This window comes from Miniopterus natalensis, chromosome 5 (assembly GCF_054644295.1).
Source record: "Miniopterus natalensis isolate mMinNat1 chromosome 5, mMinNat1.hap1, whole genome shotgun sequence".
In the NCBI taxonomy this organism is placed as follows: Eukaryota; Metazoa; Chordata; class Mammalia; order Chiroptera; family Miniopteridae; genus Miniopterus; species Miniopterus natalensis.
Window position 1 is genome coordinate 23,580,249 of NC_142085.1, and position 27,229 is coordinate 23,607,477.

The following is a 27,229-nucleotide window of genomic DNA, read 5'->3' on the forward strand; positions in this document are numbered from 1 at the left end:
GGCTCCATGGGCAGACCTCACTATGAACCTTCTCCAATCCCATTCCGGACCTGCACATTCACAGAGCATTTCACAGCGTGATCTCCCTTTTCTGCCTTATGTCTCAATAACAGAACTAATCGCCTGGGTAGGAAGCCCACCCAAGTGATAGTTTCTGTTTCTGTCTTAGACTTGGTCTTGGTATTTGTAGTAACATGCATGATTCTCCTGTTCATGGTCATTCTAGATCATAGAACTACTTAAAGTTAAAAAAAAAAATTGCTGAAGATGCCCTGGTCGGGTAGCTCAGTTGGTTAGAGCGTCATCCTGACACACCAAGTTTGCAGGTTTGATCCCCAGTCAGGGCACAAACAAGAACCAACCAATGAATGCATAAATAAGTGGAACAACAAATCAATGTTTCTTCTCCCACTCCCTTCCTCTCTCTCTCTCTCAAAAATCAATAAATTTTTTTTGATTGCTGAAGAAATTCACAATGCAAAGAAAGAAGAAAACCAATGTGACAGTCAAAACACTTCCCTGAGACTTTTGTGTAAGTGAACATCTTTGCCATGTCCTTATAAAGCTATTTTTGGTTTACTCTTTTAATTAAACTGTCATAAGTACTCTTATTTTATTTTTAAAGTGTTAATTTTTCCATTACAGTTTACATTCAATAGTATTTTGTATCAGTTTCAGGTGTACAGCATAGTGAATAGACAATCATATACTTTACAAAGTCATCCCCCCAATATTTCCAGTACCCACCTGGCACCGTGCATAGTTATTAGAATATTATTGACTATATTCCCTATGCTGTACTTTACATCCCTCTGACTATTTTGTAACTACCAATCTGTACTTCTCAGTCCCTTCACCTTTTTCACCCAGCTCCCCAATCCTCCTCCCCTCTGGCAACCATCAGTCTGTTCTCTGTATCTACGAATCTGTTACTGTTTTGTTCTTTAGAGTCCACATATAAGTGAAATCATATGGTATTTGCATTTCCCTGACTTATTTCACTAAGTCTTATGCCCTCTAGGTTCATTTATGCTGTCATAAAGACTAAGATTTCAATAATTTTTTATGGCTGAGTAATATTTCCTTGTATATACGTACATCTACTTTGTTTTTTTTGTCGTTGTCGTTAATCATCACCCGAGGATACTTTTCCCATTGGTTATTACAGAGAGTGGAAGGGAGGGAGGGGGAGAGAGAGTGAGAGAGAGAAACATGGACATGAGAGAGACCCATCAATTGGTTGCCTCCCACACTAGCCCCCAACCAGGGCCAACGATCGAACCTGCAACCCAGGTACATGCCCTTGCCTGGGAATGGAACCTGCGGCCATTTGGTGTGTGGACAGACACTCTAAACACTGAGCCACACCGGCCAGGGCTACGCACATCTACTTTTTTATCACTCAGCTATTGATGGGCCCTTGAGTTGCTGCCATAGCTTGGCTAATGCAAACAATGCTAAAATGAACACAGTGGTGCATATATCCTTTTGAATTAGTGTTTTGGGTTTTCTCAGATACATGCCCAGAAGTGGAGTCACTGGGTCATAATGCAGCTCCATTTTAATTGTTTGAGGACCCTCTACACTGTTTTCCACAGTGGCTGCCCCAGTCTGCATTCCCACCAGCAGTGCACAAGGGCTCCCTTTTCCCCACACCCTCCCCAAAACGTGCTGTTTGTTGATTTATTGATGGCAGCCATTCTGACAGGTGTGAGGTGATATCTCATTGTGGTTTTTATTTTTTTTGGTCTTTGTTCTTTTTTTCATTGTGACTTTAATTTGCATTTCTCTGGTGATTAGTGACCTTGAGCATCTTGTCTACCTGCCATCTGTGTGCCCTCTTTGGAGAAGTGTCTATTCGCCATGTCCCCTGCCTGATTTTTAATTGGATTGTTTGGGGGTTTTTTGGTGTTGCGTTGTATGAGCTGAATTCCTTATAAATTTTGGACATTAACCCCTTACTGATGTATCATTGGTGAATATCTTCTCCCATTTAGTAGGTTGTCTTTTTGTTATCATAAGTACTTTTTACAAACCCTCCTCCACTCTGTCCATCCTGAAGATTAAGAGAAGTTGTACATGCATCTCAAGATTTCAGTGACTGCTTTCAACTCAAGTCTTATCTGTCACGGACATAGGGAGCTCATATGTGGGCATCTGGGGATCTATGTATACAGGTGTTTAAGAACAGAAAATAGGCATTCGCTTTCATTAGATTCTTAAAGTGTTACCGGTGGCAATGGAGTCTTGCAATATCACGAGGAAAAGAATTTCCTGAGACTCACCTGGGAGGATGAGTGATATTTATTGGTGTGGAAATAAACCCCTGGGTTCCTCATGTCCCATTTCCCTCTGTCTCGCCATGGAAAAAGTCCAACTGTGTTTTCAGCATGGCCAGAATAAAGGCCACTGCCCATAGTTTCTGCTCCAAATTAAACTGCAGTCGAGTCCAGCATCCTGCGTGTGGAGTTAGCACGGCCCTGGGCCATGGGGCTGCTAAGACCCCATGGTTATGGAGAGAGAACCCGAGAATTCACTAGCGACTGCAAGTCACAGAGCAAGAGAGAGCAAGAGCAAGGAAACTCTTTGGGGATTTTACCCAGGAGCTTCTTCAAACTAACTAATTAACTTTCCAAGATTTTATGTGCTTCTGGTGGGGGCCACCCCCTAGCCAATCCATTGTTCCCCAGGCTAGACTGACAGGCAAGCACCTCCCATGCACCACCCTGACTTCTATTGCACCTGTGCCTGTCTCCCACTTCTCCCCCCAACAACCCAGCACAGGATGGGGGAAGGGAGGGGTGTGAATACCCTTGGAGGAACAGTGCTGCATGAAGCTGTAGCTTCCTGCTGAAGCTTCCCAGGTGACATGCTTGCAATGTCTGACTTTCTCTTCCTTTATTAATGTTAACTAGCTGATTATGATGATAACAAAGGGGGTGTGACCTAAACATGGACTCTCTCTGAGAAGCAATTTAAGGAATGTTTATGCTCTCTTCAGTGCTGACAATGCCCTTAGCATCCCATCCTTGGGCATCAAACCAGCAACACTCTCATTCCCAACCCAATTCAGCCAACATGTCTTAAACGTCCTTAATCTGCTCGGCACTATTAGGCTCATTGGATAAACAAGGGAATTGTAGTCTAGTCCAGGTCTTACAGGAGTTACAGTCCCATCAAACCTTAATGTGCAAGGCAACCAACTAGGGAGCTTACTCAATTGTAGATTTTGATTCAGTAGTTGTGGAGTAGGGCCCCAAATTCTCCATTTTCTTATACATGGAAAGAATAATTATTGGTAATATCAAATATTTAACACCTGTGCCTGACTTTCAGCAAACAAACTCAATGTTGGCAAATCTGGATTTACTGAACAGGTAAACCAGGAACCTATCATTTGCTGTAGTAAGGAACGCACCATCTAATACATTGGTTCCCATACTTTGCTGCACATTAGAATCACCTGGGATTCTTTAAAATCTGATCACTGGCCTCCACCCCCAGAACACACCGATTTAATTGGTAAGGGTGCAAAATGGGCAGAGCATGGAGATTTTAATACGTTCCCCAATTAATTCTAATTGGGAACCACTTATCTAGTAGCTACTGTCATTGTCTGCATCTCCTAACATCTAAAAGTGATTAGCAAACGTGTGATGGAGAGAACTTGATGTGCCTGGGCCCTGAGACTTCTACTGGGACTTTCTGAGCTTTCAGCTCAGACACTTTATACCCATTTTCTGTTAGTTTCTCTGAACTCTTTTCTAGGACTTAACTATTATATTTTCTTACTATGAAAACGGTCCATCTTGATAGCCAAGCATAGCCAGAATGTTGGTGGTGGCAAGAACTGCACCAGGTGTTAGACTTGTGGGGTCAGGCCAGACCTGGGTTCAGCAACCTTGGTACTTGGGTTCTGGCTAGGAAAGAATTCAGAGTCAAGACTCAAACTATAAGAGAATATTTATTTAGAAAATCACAGAGGCAGAAGAAGTAATTTGTAGAAGTCATGGGCTTAGGAAACAAGTTATAGAGGTAAAGAAAGGGCCCTTGGAGCTTAGAAGTGAGGAAGGTCAAAGTGAGACGTGTGGTGGGTGGGGGTGGGGGTGGCAGGGGCATGCTCCTGAGAGGGAGAGCAAGCTAGGTCTTCTGTCCAAAGGGTTTTAAGGGTGGAAATCTTGGGGGAGGTCTCAGGGGAAGATCTCAATAGACTATTCAGCAGCTTTCCAAGTGTTTCCTTTCGGGGCTGGGATCTCTCCACTGATTAATTGGTCAGCCCCAGGGCAGGGGGCCATTAGTCAAGGCAGCAGGTCCTGAGGTCTTCTGGGCCTGGAGCTAAAAAACAACTGAGGCCTAGATGTTATCTCTAGGGAGGAAAGGTCAGGAGGCCCAAACAGCAGGACCAGCGATATGCTAGGGGAGGACAGGCCAGTGGGGGGATGAGATCCTACACTGTAATTGTCTCTTGCTAGGCATCCAAGGCTTTCTACTCTGGTGACCTCTTGTACCTGGCCCATCGTTCTTGCTCTGCTCATGTCTGTCTAACTGCCTGCCACAAGAAGAAATTAGTTATTTAGGGTAACAAAATTTATAGTGTATGTATAATCTTAAATGGTGCAAACAACAAAGGACAGTTCACAGTAGCATTAACAACTGCTTCGTAAACCAACAAAATGAAATTTTCCTGCTAAATATGAATATGTAGGGTCCTAAAAATGGGTTCTGGACCCAATTTCCAACATGCATGTATATGGTGGGGGTCCCCATACCAACAAGCAATTCTCGAACTATCAGCTGATTGTCCCATAATTCAACTCAATTCTGACACTACCTACCTGAAGATAGCATCAGATTCCATCAGTCCTACCAACTTCCCCCACTTCCAACAAGCTCCTAGTGATGCCCAGGCTACTGGCTTACAGACCACACTTTGAGCTGAGATCTAAAGTTCCCCAGCTGTGAGACCTACTTTATTAATGCCTGGGGCTCCATCAGCATCACAGTTCTCTCTGTCTCTGTAGCTTCTGTCATATTTCCAATCACTTGCATCTTCATTATAAATTCCAGAGAAGACATCGAATTGCCTTATCTCTGGGTGGTGGAGATATGGGCACCTTTAAAAACACTCTTTTGCATCTGCTAAATGTTCTCTAATCAGCTGGCATTAGTTATAGAATCAGAAAAAAATTATTTTCTGCTGTTTGAACCTAACAACGTTGTCGTTTTGGCTGCCTTGTACGCCACGCTGACCAAACTAAAGCCGGTCAGAAACCCGCAGAGCTGGAGAGAAAACCCCAGGTTTAGGAAGCAGGGAACAGAACCCAGAGAGTAAAAGACATGGCCTAAGGGCACAACAGGCATCTCTGGAAGGAAAGGCAGGATTCCAGAGGGCCCTGCGAACTGCACGCAAACACAAAGAGCCCAGCTCCCTGGACGGAGGTATCTAACGTTTTGTAAGTCAGTGTCCAACTGTGCACTGAAGCTACGTGGGTTCACTCTGCAAGGGAGTAGGGGAGCTTTGTTACCCCATGACTTCTTCCTGCTTTAGACAAGCTCGCACTAACTCCGGGGCCTGCCATGCACCGTCCCTGGTTGCATGAACACAGTTAAAAGGAGCGAGAGGCTTATCTGAGTGCATTCCCAGCTAGAACTGGCCTGTGGGTAAATAAACAGCCTGATGAGCTATTTCTGCAGATCAGTGCTAATTACCGGCTCAGGGCTTAATCAGCACAAGATAGCATGTTTACCAGCCTTTTCTATTTTGTACTAAGCAACTTGGTCAGAGAAACAAGCGCCTAATGTTATACAGTGGGGTGTAAGTCAAGTTACAGCCCTCCCCTTCTGCGGAAAGCTCCAGGGTATGACCCAAAACTGCTTCATAAAATGGTCCTGAGAGCCCCCTCCCTGCCCTTGCCTCTCAGTGGTGCAGAGCTGAAGGGCTTCACCATTTTTGCGGGGTTTCTGATGTTGTTTCAGTAAAAGAAAGGAAGGGGCTCTCTCCTTAGCCCAGGGCCTTGCCCTACCAGCCTTGAACAGCAATTGCTTGGGAAGCAGAGAGTACGTGTAGATGGTTATCAGGACCCAGGGGCTGGGAAATCAGAGGATCTTGCCTCATAGACCCGCACCTCCAACGCCCAGTTGACCTCGGGTACAAACTGCACCTGCCTAAAGGCTGATCCTCAAGTTCTCAGCCCATATTTCAGGGGGAAGGCCACCCCTCAATGCTGTCCTTTAAAGGGTTCTGCCAGTGCAACCCCAGTTTTCCTGCTGGGGGGTCGGGTGCTCAGGGCACACATACGCTGGTGGGAGCATTTTATGAGTTGCTGAAGGTTTCAGACAGGTCAAGAGGGATGGAGGCGCGCACTGCACTGTTTATAAATTCAGCACAGGAGTCACAGCAGCGTGGTGCAGACATTACCTCACTGTGTAATTGGGCCAATCTATATGTGTAGATACTGTATTTACAACTAATCTATATAAGCAGTAGTCCGTGTTGGTTTGTTTTGCTGACATTGGCAATTTTATCCTTAAAAATCTACAAACACCCAGCTGTTATTCCTTGATGTAAAAATACCTTCTGTGATGGCTTGAGGCTGTTTACTACCTTTTCCTATGCATCCCACAGTGGTTCAGAGAAATCAAATTTTAAAAAGAAGGAAAGTCAGTCAGTGTCCCCAGGGAGGAAGGACAGAGAAAAGAAGTACCCACACTTGAAGAGTGTCTTCAGGAAAATAGAAGTGTCTAATGGGTAATTTTTAAAATGAAGATGTGTGCCCGGCCGGGCATGGCTCAGCGGTTGAGCGTCAACCTGGGATCCAGGCGATCGGGGTTCAATTCCCGGTCAGGGCACATGCCCGGGTTTCGGGCTTGATCAATGACTCTCTCATCATTGATGTTTCTATCTCTCTCTCTCCCTCGCCTTCCTTCTCTCTGAAATCAATAAAGGTATATTAAAAAAAAAAAAAAAAAAAAAGACTAAAAAAAAATAAATAAATAAATAAAATAAAATGAAGATGTGTGAGCCTGGCTGGTATGGTTCAGTGGTTGAGCACCGATCTAGGATCCAGATCTTGGTTTGATTCCCAGTTAGGGAACATGCCCGGGTTGCAGCGCATGATCCCCAGTCGGGGTGTGTGTGTGTGTGTGTGTGTGTGTGTGCAGGAGGCAGCCGATCAATGATTCTCTTTTATCATTGATGTTTCTATCTCTCTCCCTCTCCCTTCCTTTCTCTGAAATCAATAAAAAAAAATTTTTTTTAAACAATAAAATAAAATAAAATGAAAGTGTGTGATACAAACTCCCTTTGTTGTTTCTCCCATAAAATCTTCAGTAAAGTATATGGTACTAACAATTTTGTGTGAATGGAATAATTGAGTATGTCAACATTTGTTGCATCCCATGTTCTGGGGGATGTGAAGGGAACAGACAGCACTCCTGGGCACAGCAGCTGGAAGGCAGGGGCCCCTGGGTGTATTGGTCCAGGTGGTGCACTCTTTGGAGAAGTGCTACTCACACTGTAGTGTAGTTGAGTGTTGCCCCCTAAAATTATAATGTTCTCAATCTGTACAGCCATCAGTGGTGGCCCTAAATTAAGGGCCAGCTGATTAAGTGGATTTGCTTTTTTATATCAACACATTTATAGAGATCACCTGTATATATGGCTGGGATTTTATTCTTCCCTTGGAGTTTCCTATATGCTGTAAAGAAGGTAAAATTAAATGCAAAGATAAAAATGTAACACAGTATATGCTAAGTGTCCCATGAGTTGTGCAGAAAACTCTTCTGAGAAACCCTAGTCCTATTAGATGCTCTATGGAAAGTGTCCCATGGTCAGTTAACTGGGGAAACACCCATACACTGCCCCTTCCTCAAGATTCTCCGCGCACATGAGCATATTGAAGGCTTGGGGGGTGGTTACCACAATGTAATCTGCATACCTTTTGGTAACCCAGAATTCCCCACTTACTAGAACATAGAACCCATTTTTGTATAACATCAAACATTCCAAGAAAACGAGGAGGTGCTGTTGAAGATATATGCTGAGGATAGGGAAGGAAGAAATCATACTGGGCTAGAATTCCTATTCTGGGGAAGCATCTCAGGGAGGCAAAGGAAAAGCAGCTCAGCCCCATTGGGACAGGCAACATTCAGATGAGCTGAGCCAGGGCAGAGAGAGAATGCTTGAGAACCATGGCAGCTAGGCAGGAACGTAGGAGCACACAGACAGACAGACAGACAGACAGACAGACACACACACACACACACACACGCACACACACGGAGTTTACAGACCCCTGACTCGTGACTTTGGGAAGGGGCTGGGGAGAAAGTTGAAGAGGTAAGTAGGAATCACCAGATTTTGAGTCTTAAATGTCAAGTGACAGCTTCAACTTCACTCTGGACATCGCAATGAATCCTGAAAGTTTCGCACAGAAAATTTGCCATGTACCAAGCAATGTTTAAGAATGGCTGTTGGAGGAGAAAGACTGTATATAGAAAGGAGCCCAGGTAGGAGTCCAGGCACAAGATGAGAAGACCAGAACTAGGGCGGTGGCTTAAGGCCTAGAGGAGAGATCCCACTGCTAGGAAAGGGCAGAGGAGAGCACCTGGGTCTATCTGATTCAAAACCTGTGCTCTCCTGCTTTCTTTCCTGGAATCCTTTTGAAATTTTGTTTGTAATTCTATTATGTCACTTCTCTTCTGCTTTATGTTCTTAGCTATTGACACATTTATTCTATCTCTATTAGCTTGAAAGCACCTTGAATATAGGCAGATTTTCTGATTTAACTTTCTTAGCCTTGACAAGCTTTTTAATATAGGGCCCCAATAAATGTTTGTTGTAAAAATAAAGGATTTTTTAATACCTCCTTACACTGCTCATAGAGCAGTGGAGAAGAGAAATGAGGAGGCAGCCGTTTGCTGTATTGATTTGTACTATAACTGTGAACCAGACTTGGTTCTAAGTTGATTCAGCATCCTACCCTTTGGACCATCAGCATCACCTGGGAGCTTGTCAGAAAGGCAGACTCTCAGGGCCCATCCCAGACCCACTGCACAAGAATCTGCAGTTTAACAAGATCCCCAGGTGAGTCCTATACACATTAAAGTTTGAGAAGCCCTGATACAGGCCTTAAATTGCCACTGGGGTCTTAGATTAATTCTAGATCATCTTTAAAATGAAGAAATTAATGAGGAACCCCAAGAGTTCTATGTTAAAAGTTGTCCTGGACCCATGCAGAACTCAAAAACCACTCAAGGGACACCCTTGAATTTTCCTTAGGATCCTTAATGTCTTTGATAAAACAACAGAATCTTCAGGCAATGAAACCTGTATTAATTGTAAGAGTGAGAGAAAATAGAACTACTCTTCATGAATTCTCCTTTGGCATTTGGGAAATTCTCCATCTCTGAGCATCTGCACTGCTAACCCTCTAGTTATCTATCAGATATTTACTGAGTGCTGACAGTGCCCCAGTCACTGTAACGGCCACACAATGACAACAAGAGAACCCTCAGATATAAACAAAACGGCTTTATGAGAATGGGATAAATTGAGCCTGAGTGAAATTGCAAAATAATGAAGACAGGATCTAGGCATTGTCTTCTCCTCTCATTGTTCCTTTTGGCACAACCTCCACCTCTCTTCAAAAAACTTGGGTCTTTGTTGCTGCTCCCTAGGTGTCCGAAGCAGCTAGTGAGTTAGGTGGTTACTGCGTGAGGGCTCCTGAAGCCTTTCCTGATACTGACACTGTAGGTCCTCAAGGGTTTCAGTGTCCCTGGGGGTAAGTGAGGAGTTGTGTTGAGGTTGCCTAGCGGATTCCATCAACCTTCTCACTGTGTATCTTAGGCCCTGAGATAGTCACTTTAGAGGGAACCTTTGAAATAAAGTAGTAGAATTGCTATTAAACTTAGGTTTCTCAAATACCTTACTCTTAAAAGCAAATCAACAGGTGAAAAGTGTGGCATAATGGCACAAGTTCTTATTTCTTTATCAATTTGTCTCTAGTGTTTTTAAAGGTACCCAGTGTGAATCAATTGGCATTGCTTCGTTGAATAAAAGCACCTCTCAGTCCCTCACTAATTGGCTAAATGCATTAGAAATCACTTGGGAGAGTGCTTTAGAAAGATAAGGAAGATTAGAAACTTAATTTGTTATACACTTAGGCAAGGCAGAAATTTTGTGAGGCTTTTAAAGGAGACAGTGAAACAATAAAATGTATGTTACCAAGCTGAACACAGTCTATATAGACACTTTATCATTTAGAGCAGTGATTCTCAATTAGAGACAATTTTGACCCCAGGGGACATTTGGTAATGCCTGGAGACATTTTTGGTTGTCACAGCTTGGGAGAAGGGGTCTACAGCATCTAGTGGGTACAGGCAGAGATGCTGGTAAACACTTTATAATGCACAGGACACTGTCCACCATGAAGAGTTATCCAATCCAAAATGTTAATAGTGCCGAGGTGGAACATCCTGATTCCAAGACACAGACAGGGTAGCTCAGACCTGTCTTCTAGTTTCTAAACTGAAGTGCTTCATTGGCTGTATGGACTAAAAGCCAACAAAAATGAAAATCACCACATGTAGCTTCTCTGAATTTCATAGGAAAGGTGTCGGTGGCATCGGCTGATGGTAATGTAATTAGCACTTATTATTTTGGAGTGCAGAGCTCAATTACATATGACAGCAACCCATGGTGAGAAGTTGTGGTGATAGTACAAGAAGAAATAAACACCCCCAAAAGTCCCAGAAAAGTTCTAACTACAAAAGTAATAGCCTGTGGAAATCCAAGCAGATAACTGTTGCCCTGTTCCAACAACAGCTGAACCCTCCTGGAGCTGAAATGCATAGTCTTTGAAAATGTAAAGGCTATGATTTCTTTTGCAAACAGTTTTTTAAAACACTAAAATATAATTTACTATAAGAAAGGAGGATGCTTTACTCATCTACCCAGAATTCAAAACATGCCATTCTTTACCTACATTGGCCTGCCAGTCCTCCCTGTGTTGTTTGCAGGGCTGCCCAGGACTACAGGTGAGGCAAGTGAGGAGCCCAGAATGGACTTGCATGGCCTTGCAAGAGAGTTGCTCCCTAAATTTTGCATGGTAGGCTCCTCACTTGCCTCACCATAGTCCCAGCCCTGGGTGTTTGGTTGATGGGCTCTGTTAGTAGGTTGAGTTTTGCTTTTGCATTTTATTGACTTTTTAAACAGGATACAGGCTTAGTATTTAAAATGTCAATCAGTAGAGACCACCCTGAAAGGGCAGACCTGGGAATGCTGATGAATATTCTATTGAGATCCTTCCCTAAGACTCTGCTAAACACCCAGCCTTTAAAACCCTCAAGACTTAGGCACCATATAAATATTATTCTCCAAAGACCCCTCACCTAGTAAGTAAGTTTAGCATTCATTAACCATCCTTGCCTTCATCCATTATTTCAGTGGAACTACAAAAATGGTGCTTTTTCTAGTTCTATCCTTCCTCCTCAATTTGTTAGCTGGCATTGTCCTATGAAGAAAGAGCTTGATCTTATGAACTGGGGATGAACTAGTATTACTAGAAAGGGGATTGGTCCAGAGTGGGTCTGCCTAGGGACAGCCTGTAGTGTGTGGGTTCTTGACTTTGCGCAGGAAAGATCTCACAATGAAAGTCCAGGTAATTGAGAGCATATTTATTAAAACTGGAGACAGTGAAACAAGGAAGGGCTTAGGACAGATGAAACAACAGGAGAGAGACTGGGCAGGGCTGCTTTGGCTTTCTAGAAACCTTACGTGAAAGAAGTGAGCCAAGATGGGGCTGCTGCCAGCTTACTGAGAAGTCAGAAAAAGGGGCCCTTGGGGACAGGTTCAGGGGCTTAGCCTGGGACGAGCTGCTGCTGCTGCCCATTGCTCCCCTGGTTGCAAGTCCGGTGGGGTCCCTAGAGTTTAGAAGATGCACGCCTGTAGGAGATGGAGAGGGGGGAGGGAAAGGTGCAGGCGTGCTCTGGAGAGGGAGAGCCCACACTGGGTCCTTCATCTTGAGGGTTTTTAAAGGCGGGAGTTTAGGGGAGGTCTAGGGGAGGATCTCGGTAGAATATTCATCAGCTTTTCCAGGTGTGCCCTTTCAGGGTCATGGTCTCTAATGATTGGTCAGCACGAGGGTAGGGGGGTCATTAGTCATCTCAGCTGGTCCTGGCATCACCTGCCTGGTTTTGCTGCTCTTCTGGGCCTGGAGCTGAAATACAACTGAGGCCTAGATGTTATTTCTAGGGAGGAAAGGTCAGGGTGTCCTAACTGCAGGACCAAAGATATGGATGTGACATCACATAACTTTTGCTGTCATTTTGTTCATTAGAAGCAAGTCAATAAGTCCAGCCAACACGCAAGAAAAGGAAATGTAACAAGAGCATGAATGCAAAGATGTGGAGATCGTTGGGGCCATATTAGTCTGCCTAGCAAATGGTTTAAATAGTCTGACAAGCTAGCCTGGGGGTTGTGATAAGTACTATCATATTTCATTACTTGTATAGAAAAGTGAGTCCTGTCTTATATTATATAAGAAATGTACACACATTGGGAATATAAATATTGCTTAGCAGGGTAACTGGCTATACCATAATAGAGCTTTAACATACTCACAATATGAAAACGATAATAATAATGACTTCTTTTGCATAGTCTTACAAGTTATCACACCATCTGTATCTTTCAGTTTCCACTCTATGCATAATTATACTTCTCCTGTGAGTTGATATATTTCTTAAAAACCATTTCCCCTTTGGCTCTCTCCCTGGCACACTTTCTACTTCCTTCTCTGTGATCTACAGATACACACACACACTCCAACTTTCTTCAGGGGGTGCCAAAGACCAGGTAGGTAGTCATGGTGGAATATAAATACCACTGCCAGCCCACCTCTGAAGGGCAACTTATTATTCAAGTAAGACACGGTGTACTCCTGCCACCTTCCCAGAGCGAAGTGTCCTGGACGATCTTGGCTCCTCTTACCCCTTTCTCCTGCTGGCTGCCCTTAGTTATGGCACTGCCTAGTTGCATTAGCCTCCAAGAGGGAATGACATAGATCAAGTTTTGACATTTGTATCCTTTCATGTTTTAAAACTGGATTATATAGAAACTAAAATATATATGATGTAACCAGTAAAACATATAAATATTAAATAAGTATAAATATTAAAATTTTATTGTATACATTAAAACATGTATTTATATAAATATTATCTTCTTGGAGATAAAAACAGGCAGATATAACAATGATGGTTTGATATTTTGTGTTCTTCCATTTCTATAAATTACTGAGAGTCTATTTTATTAGAGACAGTATTTAATTACTGAGTTGTCTGACTGCCAATCACTCTATTGAAGTTAATAATTTGTACTTTCGAAGTGTTCTTTCTTAGTAAAGTGGAGAGAAATAAGGAGCCAGGTGAACAAATAAAGAAAGGAATATAAGTGCCTATGGGCAGGTAAATGAATAGGTTTGATGACAGTTACACTGGGACGGGAGAGAGAAAAGTGATAACGAGAGAACTGAGGTGCACAGGCTGTGAATGATAAACAGAAATGTTTACAAAAATGAAAACCTGAGAGGATCATTTATTTATAATGGACTTTGCGCCACTTACTTTTGCTAAAAGGTATACTGAACAGAACATTTTGAGGAAGAAAAATCATAGCCCTTTTGAGCTGTCGAAGGCCTTATACACTTTCTTAGCCCATCTGTTCTGCTTAGAAATGAGAAACTGAGGCCTTGAAAGGTGAATCTTTTGATGCCCTGTGGTATTTTGTTGAAGAGCACATCTGAGACTCACTGAATCCCTTATTCAGTGGCTTTTGTTAATAACTGCACTTTATGATCTGGAAGAGAATTGGTTAAGTTTTTACTTATAAATGTGAAGTGTTTTATTTTCTCTATCATTTAAGATATTTAAAAATCTTAAATAAGCTTGTAGAGTGAACTTTCCTAATATTCTCTATATGTGGATTTTAGCAAGTGGTGATTTTAATATGAATTTTCCACAATTCTTGTTACACAGTGTGTCTAAGAGAGATTAAAACTGTCTGGTGAGAGTTCATGCTCTAACTGGCTTAGGACTTTCAAAGAGTAGTAGTATCTTCACTGGTGTTTGTCTGCTTAACTGTTCTCAAATAACAATATCATATGTAAGACTAATACAGTTATACTTAGTTTTGAGCATTAGATATATACCTACAGAACTGTATGAAACAATTTTTTGGTAAATAAAATTTAATTTCAGTGCACTAATAATGATCCATTTATACCCTGAAGTAAGTCCTTTTGGCAAAACAACAAATCCTGAGAAAGCAGGAATTATCTCCCCATTGAAATTTGCTATAAGATTAGGTATCTTCATACTTCATTGTCTTAAAGCAGGGTATACCTGTAGTGCTGTCTTCCTATAAATTGATTCAGCTTATCCCAAAGATATATTAATAATAATATCAGATACTGATATTTCTATCCAAACACTTTAATTTTTATCTATTTTAAGATACTGGTAGAATTAATAACAAGAATTGTATTGTTTACAAGTTATTCATATATTAAAAAGATAAATTTTTTTTACAACAAATTGATGCTTTTTGAAAACACTTTTCCCTTGTGTTTTGTTGCGGGAGGGCAGAATGGGAAACAAAGATTTTGTTAGTTAATGCAATAATCAAAAAGAGTAAGAATAAATTAGAATTGAGGAGACCTCTGGGTGTCTTTGAAGTAAAGAAATATAATTGAGCGCTAGCTGGTTTGGCTCAATGGTTAGAGCGTTGGCCCACGGACTGAAGGGTCTTGGGTTCGATTCTGGTCAAGGGTATGTACCTCAGTTGCAGGCTTCATTCCCAGCCAAGGCCCATGTGGGAGGCAACCAATCAATGTGTCTCTCTCATATCCATGTTTCTCTTTCTCTCTCTCTCTTCCCTTCCATTCTCTCTGAAGAGCAATGGAAAAAATAAAAATAAATAAATAAAAGGAAAAAAAGAAATATAATTGAATAAAATCTAAGTATTATACTTTTAAATATATATGTCTTATTCTTTTATTAGTAATATAATTGGGAAGTGGAAAATAAGTGAAAATAGCTTATTTTCATCAAGACTGGGAGAGGTGACTGTTTTATCAAATGCACAGAAATCAGTACAGAGAGTAAAAAAAAATGAACAGAGGAATATGTACCAAATGAAAGAGAAGATAAAACTTCAGAAATAGACCTTAATGAAGTGGAGATAAATGATTTGCCTGGTAGAGTTCAAAATAATAGTCAGAAATATGCTAACTGATATCAGGAAAACAATGCATAACGAAGTGAAAATTTCTACAAAGAGAGAAAAATAGTAAAAAGTACCCAAAAGAAATCACAGAGCTGAAGAATATAATAATTAAATTGAAAAATTCCATAAAGGGGTTCATCAGAAGACTAGATGAAGTGGAAGAAAATATCTGAGAACTTGAGAATAGGGCAGTAGAATTCATCCAATTAGAGGAGAGAAAGAAAAGGGATATAGATAGCTTAGTTACCTTATGGAAAAATATCAAATAGATTAATTTTCATATTATAGGGTTCCCAGAAGGTAGAGAGTGAATGAGCAGAAAACTTATTTGAAAAAATAATGGGTGAAAACTTCCCTAATCTGTAGAAGGAAATCAACACCCATACCAGGGAAGCCAGAAAGTTCTGAATATGATGAATCCAAAAAGACCCACACCAAGAAACATTGACCCTTGACCCTTGAACAACATAGGGGTTTGGGTGCTGACCCCCCATTCAGTTGAAAATTTGTTTATAATTTTTGATTCCTCAAAAACTTTACTAGTAGCCTACTGTTGACCCAAAGCCTTACTGATAACATAGTCTATTAATACATATTTTCTATATTATATGTATTATATACTGTATTTTAACAATAAAGTAAGCTAGAGAAAAGGAAATGTTATTAAAATCATAGGGAGAGAAAACACATTTACAGCCTTTATTGAAAAAATCCACATATTAGTGGACCCACTCAGTTCAAATTCATGTTGTTCAAGTGTCAACTGTAATTAAATTGTCAAAAGTTAAGACAAGGAGAAATGATTAAAAACAGTAAGAAAAAAACAACTGGTTACGTAGAAGGGAATCATCATAAGACTATCATCAGAATTTTCAACAGAAACTTTGCAGGCCAGAAAAGAGTGGCACAATATAATCAAAGCACTGAAATAAATAAAAACTGCCAATCAAGAATACTCTACTGGCAAAGTTGTCCTTCAGAGAGGAAGGAGAGATACAGAGTTTTATAGATAAGCAAAAGCTGAAGGAATATATCACCAGCCTTACAAGAAATGCTAAAGAGGCTTTTTAAGTTGAAAGGAAAGCACTAATTAGTAAAAGGAAAACATATGAAAGTGTAGATATCAGTGGTAAAGGTAAATATATAGTTAAATTCAGAATACTCTAATGTTGTAAAGTGGTAATTAATCACTTATAAATCTAGCGTGAAGGTTAACATAAAAAAATATTAAAATAATTATAACTATGTAATTTGTTAAAGGATACACAAGGTAAAATGTGTATATGTAACATCAAAAACAAAAAATGTCAGGGGTGGAGAGTAAAAATGTGGAGGTTTAGAATGTATTCAGAGTTGAGTTGTTATCAGCTAAAAAGAGACTGTTATAAATAGAAAATATTTTATGTAGGCCTGATGGTAAGCACAAAACAAAAACCGATAGTAGTTACACAAAAGATAAAGAGAAAGGAATCTAAGTATATCACTATAGAAAATCATCAAATCACAGGAATAGAGCAAGAGAAAACAAACAAACAAAGGAATTACAAAACAGCCAGAAAACAACTAACCAAATGGCAATAGTTAGTCCACACTTATCAATAATTACTTTAAATGTAAATGGACTAAATTCTCTAATCAAAAGATATAAAGTGGTTGTGTGGGTTAAAAAACAAGACCCAGCAATCTGCTACCTACAAGAGACTCACTTCAGCTTTAAGGACACACACAGACTGAACGGGAAAGAATGGAAAAAGGTATTTGATGTAAAGGAAAACCAAAAACACAGGGGTAGCTATACTTATATAAGACAAAATAGACTTTAAGCCAAAGATTGTAATAAGAGAAAAAGAAGGTCATTATATAATGATAAAAAGGTCAACCCAACAACAGGAAATAACATTTATAACTATTTATGTACCCAACAGGGGAGCATCTAAATATATAGAGCAATTATTAGTAGATCTGAAGGGAGAAAAATTCAGCAACACAATAATAGTAGGGGACTTCAATGCATTTAACAATGGTTAAATTATCCAGAGAAACAATTGGTAAGGAAACATTAGGCTTTACATGCTATACCAGACACACTAATAGACATACAGAAAGCATTCTATCCAACAGCAGCAGAATACAAATTCTCAAGCAAACATGGAATAGTCTCCAGTTTTGATCATGTTAGGCAACAAAACAAATCTTAATAAATTTAAGAAGATTGAAATAATAGCAGTATTTTTTCCAATCATAATGGTATCAAATTAGAAATCAGTTACAAAAAAGAAAACTGGAAAATTCACAAATATGTGGATATTAAACAACATGCTACTGAACACATAATGGGTGAAAGAAGAAATTAAAAGAAAAAAAATTACTTGAGACAAATGAAAATGGACATACAGCATACCAAAACATATAGGATGTAGCAAAAGCAGTTCTATGAAGGAAATTCATAGTAATAAATACCTACGTTAATGAAAAAGAGAGATCTCATATAAACAACCTAAGTTTACACCCAGAGGATCTATAAAAACAGAACAGAGCTCAAAGTTAGAAGAAAGGAAGTAACACAAATCAGAGCAGAAATAAAAGAAGTAGAGACTAAAAACACAACAGAAAAGATGAATGAAGCTATGAGTTGACTTTTTGAAAACAAAAAAATAGACAAATGTTTAGTTAGACTTACCAAGAAAAAAGACAGAGGACTCAAATAAATAATATTATAAATGAAAGAGGAGACTCTACATTTATGATGCCACAGAAATAAAAAGATCATAAAAGACTACTATGAACAATCATATGTTAATAAATTGGACAACCTAGAAGAAATTGATAAATTCCTAAAAACATATAACTTACCAAGACTGAATCATAAAGAAATAGAATGTCTGAACAGACCAATCACTAGTAAGGAGATTTAATCAATATTAAAAAACCTCTCAACAAACAAAAGTTCAGGACCAGATAGTTTCACTGGTGAATTTCACTAAACATTTAAAGAAGAATACCAATCCTTCTCAAACTCTTCCAAAAAATAGAAGATGGAATACATGCAAGCCCATTTTACAAGACCACCATTATTACTCTGATACCAAAACCAGACAAGGACACCACAAAAAAATAAAATTACATATCCCTGGTGAACATAGATGTAAAAACCGTCAACAAAATATTAGCAAATTGATTTCAACAATACCTTAAAAGAATTATACACCATAATTAAGTGGGATTTACTCCAGCGATGCAAGGATGGTTCAGCATCCAGAAAGCAATCAACGCGATACACTACATTAACAAAATAAAGATAAAAAGTCAAGTGGTAATCTCAATAGACAGGAAAAGCATTGGACCAAACTCAACATTCATTCATGATGAAAACTCTCAATGAACCTGGTATAGAGGGCAGGTACCTCACAATAATAAAGTCCATGTACGACAGGCCCACAGCTAACATTAAACTCAATGGTGAACTGGAAACTTTTCTGCAAAGATGAGGAACATGACTAGTATGCCTACTCAAGATCTAGCCAGAGCAATTAGGCAAAAAATAAAACAAGACAAAAGGCATCCAAATTGGAAGGAAAGACATGAAACTCTCTTTATTTGCAGATGATATGATATTATATAGAGAAAACCCTAAAGACTTCATAAAAAAAACTAATTAGAACTAATAACAAATTCAGTAATGTTGCTGAATACAAAATAATAGACTAAAATTAGTTGTGTTTCTATACACTATTAACAAACTATCAGGAATTTACAATTGCATTAAAAAGTAAAAATTACATAGAAATAAGTTTAACCAAGGCAGTGAAAGATCTGTATACTGAAAACTATAAGGCATTGATGAAAAAATTGAAGTTACAAATAAATAGAAAGATATTCCATGTTCATGATTGAAAGAATATTGTTAAAATGTATAAACTACCCAAAGTAATCAACAGTGTCAATGTAATCCCTATCAAAATTTCAATGTCATTTTTCACAGAAACAGAACAAAGAATCCTAAAATTTGCATGGATCCCTAAAAAACCCCAAATATCAATTTTGAAAAAGAAGAACAAGGCTGGAAGCATCAAGCGTCCTAATTTCAAACTATATTACAAAGCTACAGTAATCAAAACTGTATGGTATTTGCATAAAAACAGACATATAGGCCAATGGAACAGAATAAAGAGCCCAAACATAAACACATGCATATATGGTCAATTAATTTATGACAAAGGAGCCTAAAATATACAATAGGAAAGGATAGACTGTAATAAATTGTGTTGGAAAAGCTGGACAGTCACATGCAAAAGAAAACTGGACCCCTATCTAACACTATTCATAAAAATCAACTCAAAATGGATTAAAGACTCAAAAGTTATGACCTGAAATCATAAAACTCCTAGAACAAAACAGGCGGTAAGCTTCTTGACATTGGTCTTGGCAATGATTTTTTTGATTTGACACCAAAAAGAAAAGGCAACAAAGCAAAAATGAACAAGTGGGATTACACTAAAAAGTTTCTGCAAAGCAAAAGAAACCATCAACAAAATGAAAAGGCAACCTATGGAATGGAAGAAAATATCTGCAAATCATATACCTGATAAGGAGTTAATATCCAAAATATATAAAGAACTCATACAACTCAACAGCAAAATAGGAAACAACTTAAAAATGGGCGGAGGAACTAAATAGGCATTTTTCTAAAAAAATACATCCAAATCTTTAACAGATACATGAAAAGGTGCTCAAAAATTAACTAATCATCAGGGAAATTCAAATCAAAACCACAGCTGAAATCACACCTGTTAAAATGGCTATCATAAAAAAGAAATAACAAGTGTTGGCAAGGATGTATAGAAAATGGAAGCCTTGTACACTGCTGGTGGGAATGTAATTTGGTATAGACACTATGGGAAACAGTATAGAGTTTACTCAAGAAATTAAAAAGAACGGCCATATGGCCCAGCAATCCCACTTCTTGGTATATACCCAGAGGAAATGAAAACAGAATCTTGAAGAGATATCCCTAGTCCCATGTCCATTGTAGCATTGTTTACAGTAGCCAAAAGATGTGACAATGTGACAGTGGATGAATGGATAAGAAATTGTGGTGTATGCATACAATAGAATATTACTCGGTTATGAGGGAAAAAAGGAAATCCTGCCATTTGCAACAACATGGACAGGCCTTGAGGGAATTATGCTAAGTGAACTAAGTCAGACAGAGAAAGACAAATATTGCATGGTATGACTTATACGTGGAATTTTTTAAAAGGTCAAACTCATAGAAACAGAGAGTAGAAAAGTGGTTTCTAGGGGCTGGAACAGGCAGGAGGGGGAATGGATAAGAAGAGGTTGGTAAAAGGGTTCAAACTTTCAGTTATAAGATGAGTAAGTTCTGAGGAGTTAATGTACAACAATGATGACTGCAGTTGGTAACACTGTATTGTATAATTGAAACTTGCTAAGAGAGTAGAACTTAAATGTCCTCATCAAAAAACAAAAGATAAGTATATGAAGTGAAATGTGTTAATTAACTAGATGGAGGAATCCTTTCACAATATCAAATCACCACGATGTACACTTTAAATACCTTATAATTTTGTATGTCCATTATTCCTCAATAAAGCTGAAAGTTTTAAAAGCTTTTTCAATTAACTTCACAATGTTTTATTCTGACAGGGCTTAAAAGTTGTTATTTCACAATCAAGTCTGCACCAATTTCATGGATGGTGCAAACTTAACTGGAGAAATATGACATCTTTTAGGTTTATGTTATTTAACTGATCGACATACTAGTATTAGTAGCGGTATTTGATTGTCTGGATGGCACTGCTCATTACCAGGAGCGCAGCTTTGCTCATTGATATCTTTTTCTCTTATTTTTATGAAGTAGGTCTTGGCCTTCAGTGAAGACTAAGTGTCTGTATTGGTTTTATTTATGTTATAGGAACCATAACTATTAAATAAGAATGCTAAAAGAAAAAGCTGGTCAATAGGATCTTAAATCCTTTGTGGATCAAGGTAGAAAATAAATGAGGCATCTGTGTTTACTTAAATGACTGGAAAATACATTTTGATCAATTGAGATAATGTATGTTAATGGCTGTTTGAAACTAGAAATGATTACATAAATATAAAATACTGCCACAACCCGAGAAAGGCTGCTCGTGAACCTCCTGTAGGCTTCCCCCACACTTCTGTTTTATTGGGGAGGGACACTAAAGCAGAGACAGGGGCCTGTCCTGGAAAAATGATGGATTCAGTGGCAGGTGCTCGTTTTGATCGGGCTCCTCTGTTGTAATCTTTTTCATGTTCGAATACTTTACAGTCTCATTTCTATCAATTCAGTTGTTTATATATTGTTTACCCAAACAGAGAATACACAGGGCAGGCTTTCTCTTGGCTGGTGACTGAGAAGGAAGTATGACAACGACTAAGGCCTAATGTGCAATTTCTGCAGCATACCAAGATCTTTCCACAACATTAATCCACAATATTTTCAACAGCTTTTTGAGCTTGACATTTATCATCTCTTTTGTAGAAATAAAGAAAATGAATTTTGGATTTAATATGATTCATGCACGATCTCATCCCTAGTGGTGACAGATGCAAAAATTCTATGTAAAATTATGGAGTTTTTTTACACCACCCCCACGAGATAGTGCGATAGTGCTTGGCCCATTTCCTCCAAGGCACAATGTTCAATATTTGACTCGTCACTCACACATTTATTAGGAGATTGCGAAAAACGGAAAAGCAGATGAAACTCAGATTGCTCATTTGTAACATCTTTGAATGGAGTAGATTAAAATCTTTGTAATGTGAAATTTTGGATTGTTCACATGCTATTACAATCTGTGTAGCTGAGTAAATAAATGACTATAATAAAAAGCAGGGGAGTGTTTTTCTTTCAGTAATGACTCAGTGGTTACAATCAAACTAACCTCCACACAGATAACAATTATAGTGCTGGAAAAAATATTTTAAAAAACTCTGTGAAGGTACTTGAGCGTGCCCGTAAGGAAACAGAAACTGAAGGGAGTCCATGCTCAGAAGAAGGAAAAAACAGTGGGTGAGTGTTCTGTTTTTATGGTTTTGACATGCATAGCCACTTTCTCCACTACATGAAACAGATAAAATTTAATGTATAAATTAAAACAGTTTAGAGCAGTCTGACTGACTTGAGGATCCATAGATCAGAGTTGGGGTGACTGTGGTAGCTGGAAAGTGAGAAGGGAAACCTCAGAATAATACTTATGCAAACTTCTTCCTAGTATCCAGCGTTGATTATAATAGAATTTCACTTGCCTGTGTTACTTGCATATAAGTACCTTGGAGGGTTACTCAAGTGACCCTTTATAGGACAAAAATGATCAGCCTCTCTAGATTAAGAAGAAAGTAGTACTAGGACTGTAATAATTTCCTTAATAACTGCCTTTCTTCCAATAAGGCTGAACTCAGTGCATGGAATGATAGTAGGCGCTTAATAAATAACACAATATGACCTAGCCCTTGAAGTAATTTACAACTGCCTGTTGGATACATTTACCTGTATACTATTTGTTGACTTTTAAAATTAATTTCATTCATGTGTAAGTTCTACACACTCATTTCAAGTGTGTAGTTTGAGAAGTTTAATACAAGTATACTCCCATATAACCAGCACCACAATCAAGATACAGAATATTTCTATTACCCCAAAACAATCTTTCCCCCCATTTCTCCTCAGTCCTGGCTACAGGTACCCTCTGATCTAGGTTTTGACACTTTATATTAGTTTGCATTTTCTAGAATTCATATATATATATATATATATATATATATATATATATATATATATATATATATATATATGTTGTCCCCCCAAAAGTATATATACATACATTTTTTGATAACTCAATTGATGTTTCTTTCTTTTCAGATTTAACACACTGGAATTAACAATTATTCAAAGTGCGTGTATATATACATATACACACACACACACACACACATACATATGTATCACATGGTATGTATTCTTGTGTCTGACTTCTTTTGCTCAGCATAGTATTTTTAAGATTCATCCTAGTTGTTACACATACTAATAGCTTGTCCCCTTTTATTGCTGTTATTCTGTTGTTTTGATATAGTATACTTTGTTTATTCATTCATCTTTAAAAAAAAAAGATTTTCTACTGATTTTTAGAGAGAGAGGAAAGGAGAAGAGAGAAACACTTGTGATGCGAGAGAGAAACAGCGATGCAAGAATTTTACATCAATCGGCTGCCTCCTGCACACCTCCTACTGGGGACTGAGCCTGCAACTCAGGCATGTGCCCTGACTGGGAATTGAACCAGCAACCTTTCAGTGCATGGGAGGATGCCCAACCAACTGAGCCACACTGGCCAGGACTATTCATTCATCTTTTGATAACTATTAGAATTGTTTTCCGTTTTTAACTATTATTCACAAAATTGCTATCAACATTTGTAGACAAGCCTTTGTATAAACATATACTTTCATTTTTGTGAGTGTAAATATCTAGTGGAATCACTAGATCACTAGGGTAGGTGTATGCTTATAAGAAACTTCCAAATTGTTTTCTGAAAGTGGTTTTACCTTTACCATTTTATACTTCCACTAGCAATGCATGAGTTCCAGTTGCTCCATATCTTCAGTAACAACTGAGATTGTCAATCTTTTCTTTAGTAATTCTAATAGATAGGTGGTGGTGCCTCACTTTAAAATTCACATGCTCAAATCTCTGAATCCCAATTCTGCCCATATCTTACCAGCTATTATTTTGGACTTTCAATTTTTAAAAAACTAATAACAATCATGTTCAAAAACAATGAGAACATTAATTTAACATTTATAATTCTTCTAAGCTCAGAGTGTAAGCTTCATGACAGCAAGACCTATCTGGTTCATTGTATCTAGCACAATGCATGGTACACAGTGTGCACATTTATTAGTTATCTGTTGCTATGTAATAAATTACCCCAAATCTTAGCAGCTTAAAATAACAAACATTCATTGCTTTGCACAATTTCTAAGGGCTAGGAATCCAGGAGAAGCTTAGTTGAGTAGTCCTGGGTCACAGTCTATCATGAGATTGCAATTAAGCCATTGGCTGGTGCTGCAGTCATTTGAAGGCTTGATGGGGGCTGAAGGATTGACTTCCAAGATTACTCACTCACATGGCTACTGGCAAAAGGTGTCAGTTCCTTGCTGGCTGTTGTAAGCAGTCCTCAAATTCCCTGCCATGTGAACATCTCCATTGGGCTGCTCAACACAGTAGCTGGTTTTCCCAAAGTGAGTGACTGGAGAGACATAAAGATAGAAGCTGGTCACACAACCCAATCAGGAGATGGGAGTGGTTGAGAGCCATCCAGAAGGCTACCTAGCACAGTGCATAGCGAATATTTACTGAGTGAACCAATGTGTGCCTAACACTCTGCTAAACATTTTATTTACACCGTCTCACTTAATCCTAACAACCCATGGACCATTTCCTCATTTGAGATTGATGAAACTACGGCTTATAAAAGTTAAGCAACCTGTCCAATTCTACAAAGCTATTAGGTGGCAGAGCCAGAATTCAAAGCCAGACCTTGCTACCCCCAAAGACTGTGAAAAATGGTTCACACTGAAAGTGAATGAGTTGCACTACTCCAAAAAGGAATGGATTTAGATGGTCTTTTAAATTTTGTTTATATTGCATATAAAACTCATTTGTATATGGGAAAGAAACTAGAAATTATATCAACACAGAAATCTTAACATTCTTCAGGAGGTTAAAAAATCGGTTCCCTATTCTCCAGCTGACAAGATGTTTTCATTTTTTCTCTCTCTTACCAGACTAATGTTTCAAGCTCTTGGCAGATCCTTAGAAACAAGGGAAGTCAAGGATTCTGCCACTGACTTTCCATAGAGCCAACACAAGTGCTATATACAGTGCTGACCATATAGTGTGCACATGGCACTGTAGCAGTACCAGGGATCTACAAAGCAAGCGAGACTGTTCCTGGCATCCAAGAGGTGACCAGCTCTTGGGATTAAGGTGATAATACAAGGGAGTGTAAGAACCATGGAGAGGCACACAGGGAATGCTTAGTGAGCTTTGAATTTTTAAAAACCAGCCAGATCCTTAAAACACATTTGGCATTTATCAAAATAACTAGTGTGATAATCTCTGGAAGTGAGTGGAAGACTAAGATAAAGGAGTCTGACTTCCTCCCTTCCGTCCTCTTTAAAGCAGCTGGGAAATTTGCAGACAGCGGCTTGCTTACCATGACAGACTCAGACTCTCAGGAAATTTCCACTAAAGGTGGCACAAAAATGGGTTTCTGGAGTGCAAGAACGAAGGAAGAGTGGCTAAGGTTCAAAGTCCAGGTAGCCTTTCAAGAGAATGTAGGAACCACATAAGGACAAACAAAAGAGAGTGGGAAGTGGGTAGGGCAATGTAGTTTAGGGATTGCATGGATTTAGAGTTAAGGTAATAATGCTGGGGGTAGAAAAACCTTCCTAGCAGAGGTGAAATGAAGAGTCCTCTCCCACTCACCCAGGAGAAACTGCCCTGTGCACAGCTGGAACTAAGAGGAGAGCCTGTGAAGCCACTTACGCTTTGCAAAAACTTGTTTCAGACCAAAATTCAGTCTTCGGCAGAAGTGCAGATTCTATGGCTCCAGATTTTATCTTTAGCAGCTGGAGGCGGGAATGAGGGTGGCAGCGGCCACAGGTGGAATCTGGTGTCGGCATACACTCACTGCAAGGGGAAAGTGAGAGGACTGGGGGGCAGCCAGGAGGGGAGTCACAGATCCATCCATGTGATCGACTTTGACCCGGTGGGCGACCCTTTAGGAAGGAGCTCGTTTTATTCCGAGAGAGTGAGTGCCACACAAAGAGCTACAGGAGCCGAGGGGCAATTCAGGCTTCTGGCCCTTGACCTTGGGCATGAATCTGGGTCTTAAGAATGGTGGTCATTATCCATTCCCTCCAGGGTCCTCCCAGCTAATCCTTCTTCGGCTGCAAACTACCCTTTGCAAGGGACTGGGTGTCGGTGTCGACGACAGAAGCGGGACGGAAGATGCTCGCCAGGCGGTCCCGCGGGACCTGCACCACTTCCCCAGCTTAGCCCCGGACACCAGCCCAGGCTAACCGCCAGGGGCCAAACCTCTGGCCGGGCACACCGGGCTCCGAAACTCACCTCGGCCGGCGCACTGGGACATTTGGGCTCCTGATGGGGGCGCACCCACACCCTGGAGAATCTCGCCGACGCTCACCCCTACACTTTCGGCCGCACGGGGGTTTCCTTTTCCCGTGTACATAAACAATGACCGCTGGAGATGTGTCCCCAGGTTGCACAGCCTGCAGGCGGTGCCCGCGGACCGGCGCGCACGGCGAGGGCCGGCAGCCGCGCGGGAGCCACACTCGGCGGCGTCTGCGAACGGCGAGCGCACGAGGGGCCGAGGAGGCGGCAGGGGGGCGGCGGAGACCCCTCCCAGCCTCGCCGACCCCGGGGATCGGGGCGGTCCCGCCTGACCCCGGAAGAGAAAGTTGTTTTGGGGAAGGGGAGCGCGGGAGGCGAGGGGCGCGAGGCAACTAAAACTAAAATTCAAAGTTGTTCTGCTCCCCTCGGGCTGCCTCTCCCCTGCCTCATCTTTGCACTCGTCTCCGGCGCAGTCGGGCTTCCTCAAGGGTGCGAGGCGCCTCAGGTCCCAGGCTAAGAAAGGGGACGGCGAGCCCCGGGTCCGCAGGTCCCGCGACCCTCCCCGGATCCGGGTCGCCAGGAAAACCCGGAGCGGAGCATCCCCGGGCCAGGAAACGCCCTGGGCGCGAGCCCACTGCCGCGCATGCTCAGTCGCGTGGAGGCGGCGAGTAGGAAGCTTTGCGCCGCAGTAGGAGCGGCCGCGGCGAGACTGGAGGGTGGGAGGGGACGCACCGGCTGGCGGGCGGGGGCGCTGGGACTAG

General features: G+C 40.3%; 1 long non-coding RNA gene across 3 annotated transcripts in view; it reads right to left on the bottom strand.

Moving 5' to 3' along the window:
- The window catches only part of LOC148093061 (uncharacterized), a 40,069-nt gene extending 13,344 nt beyond the window's left edge, over nucleotides 1-26,725 (bottom strand). The window contains exons 1-3 of one of the 3 annotated variants that reach the window (XR_015714558.1): nucleotides 26,466-26,725; nucleotides 25,881-26,024; nucleotides 24,457-24,579 (exon numbers count right to left, since the gene is read on the bottom strand). This is a non-coding gene — a long non-coding RNA (uncharacterized LOC148093061). The remainder of the gene's footprint in view (nucleotides 1-24,456; nucleotides 24,580-25,880; nucleotides 26,025-26,465) is intronic. The other 2 variants (XR_015714557.1, XR_015714556.1) reach the window with 2 other exon arrangements.
- Between the last annotated feature and the right edge of the window lie 504 nt (nucleotides 26,726-27,229).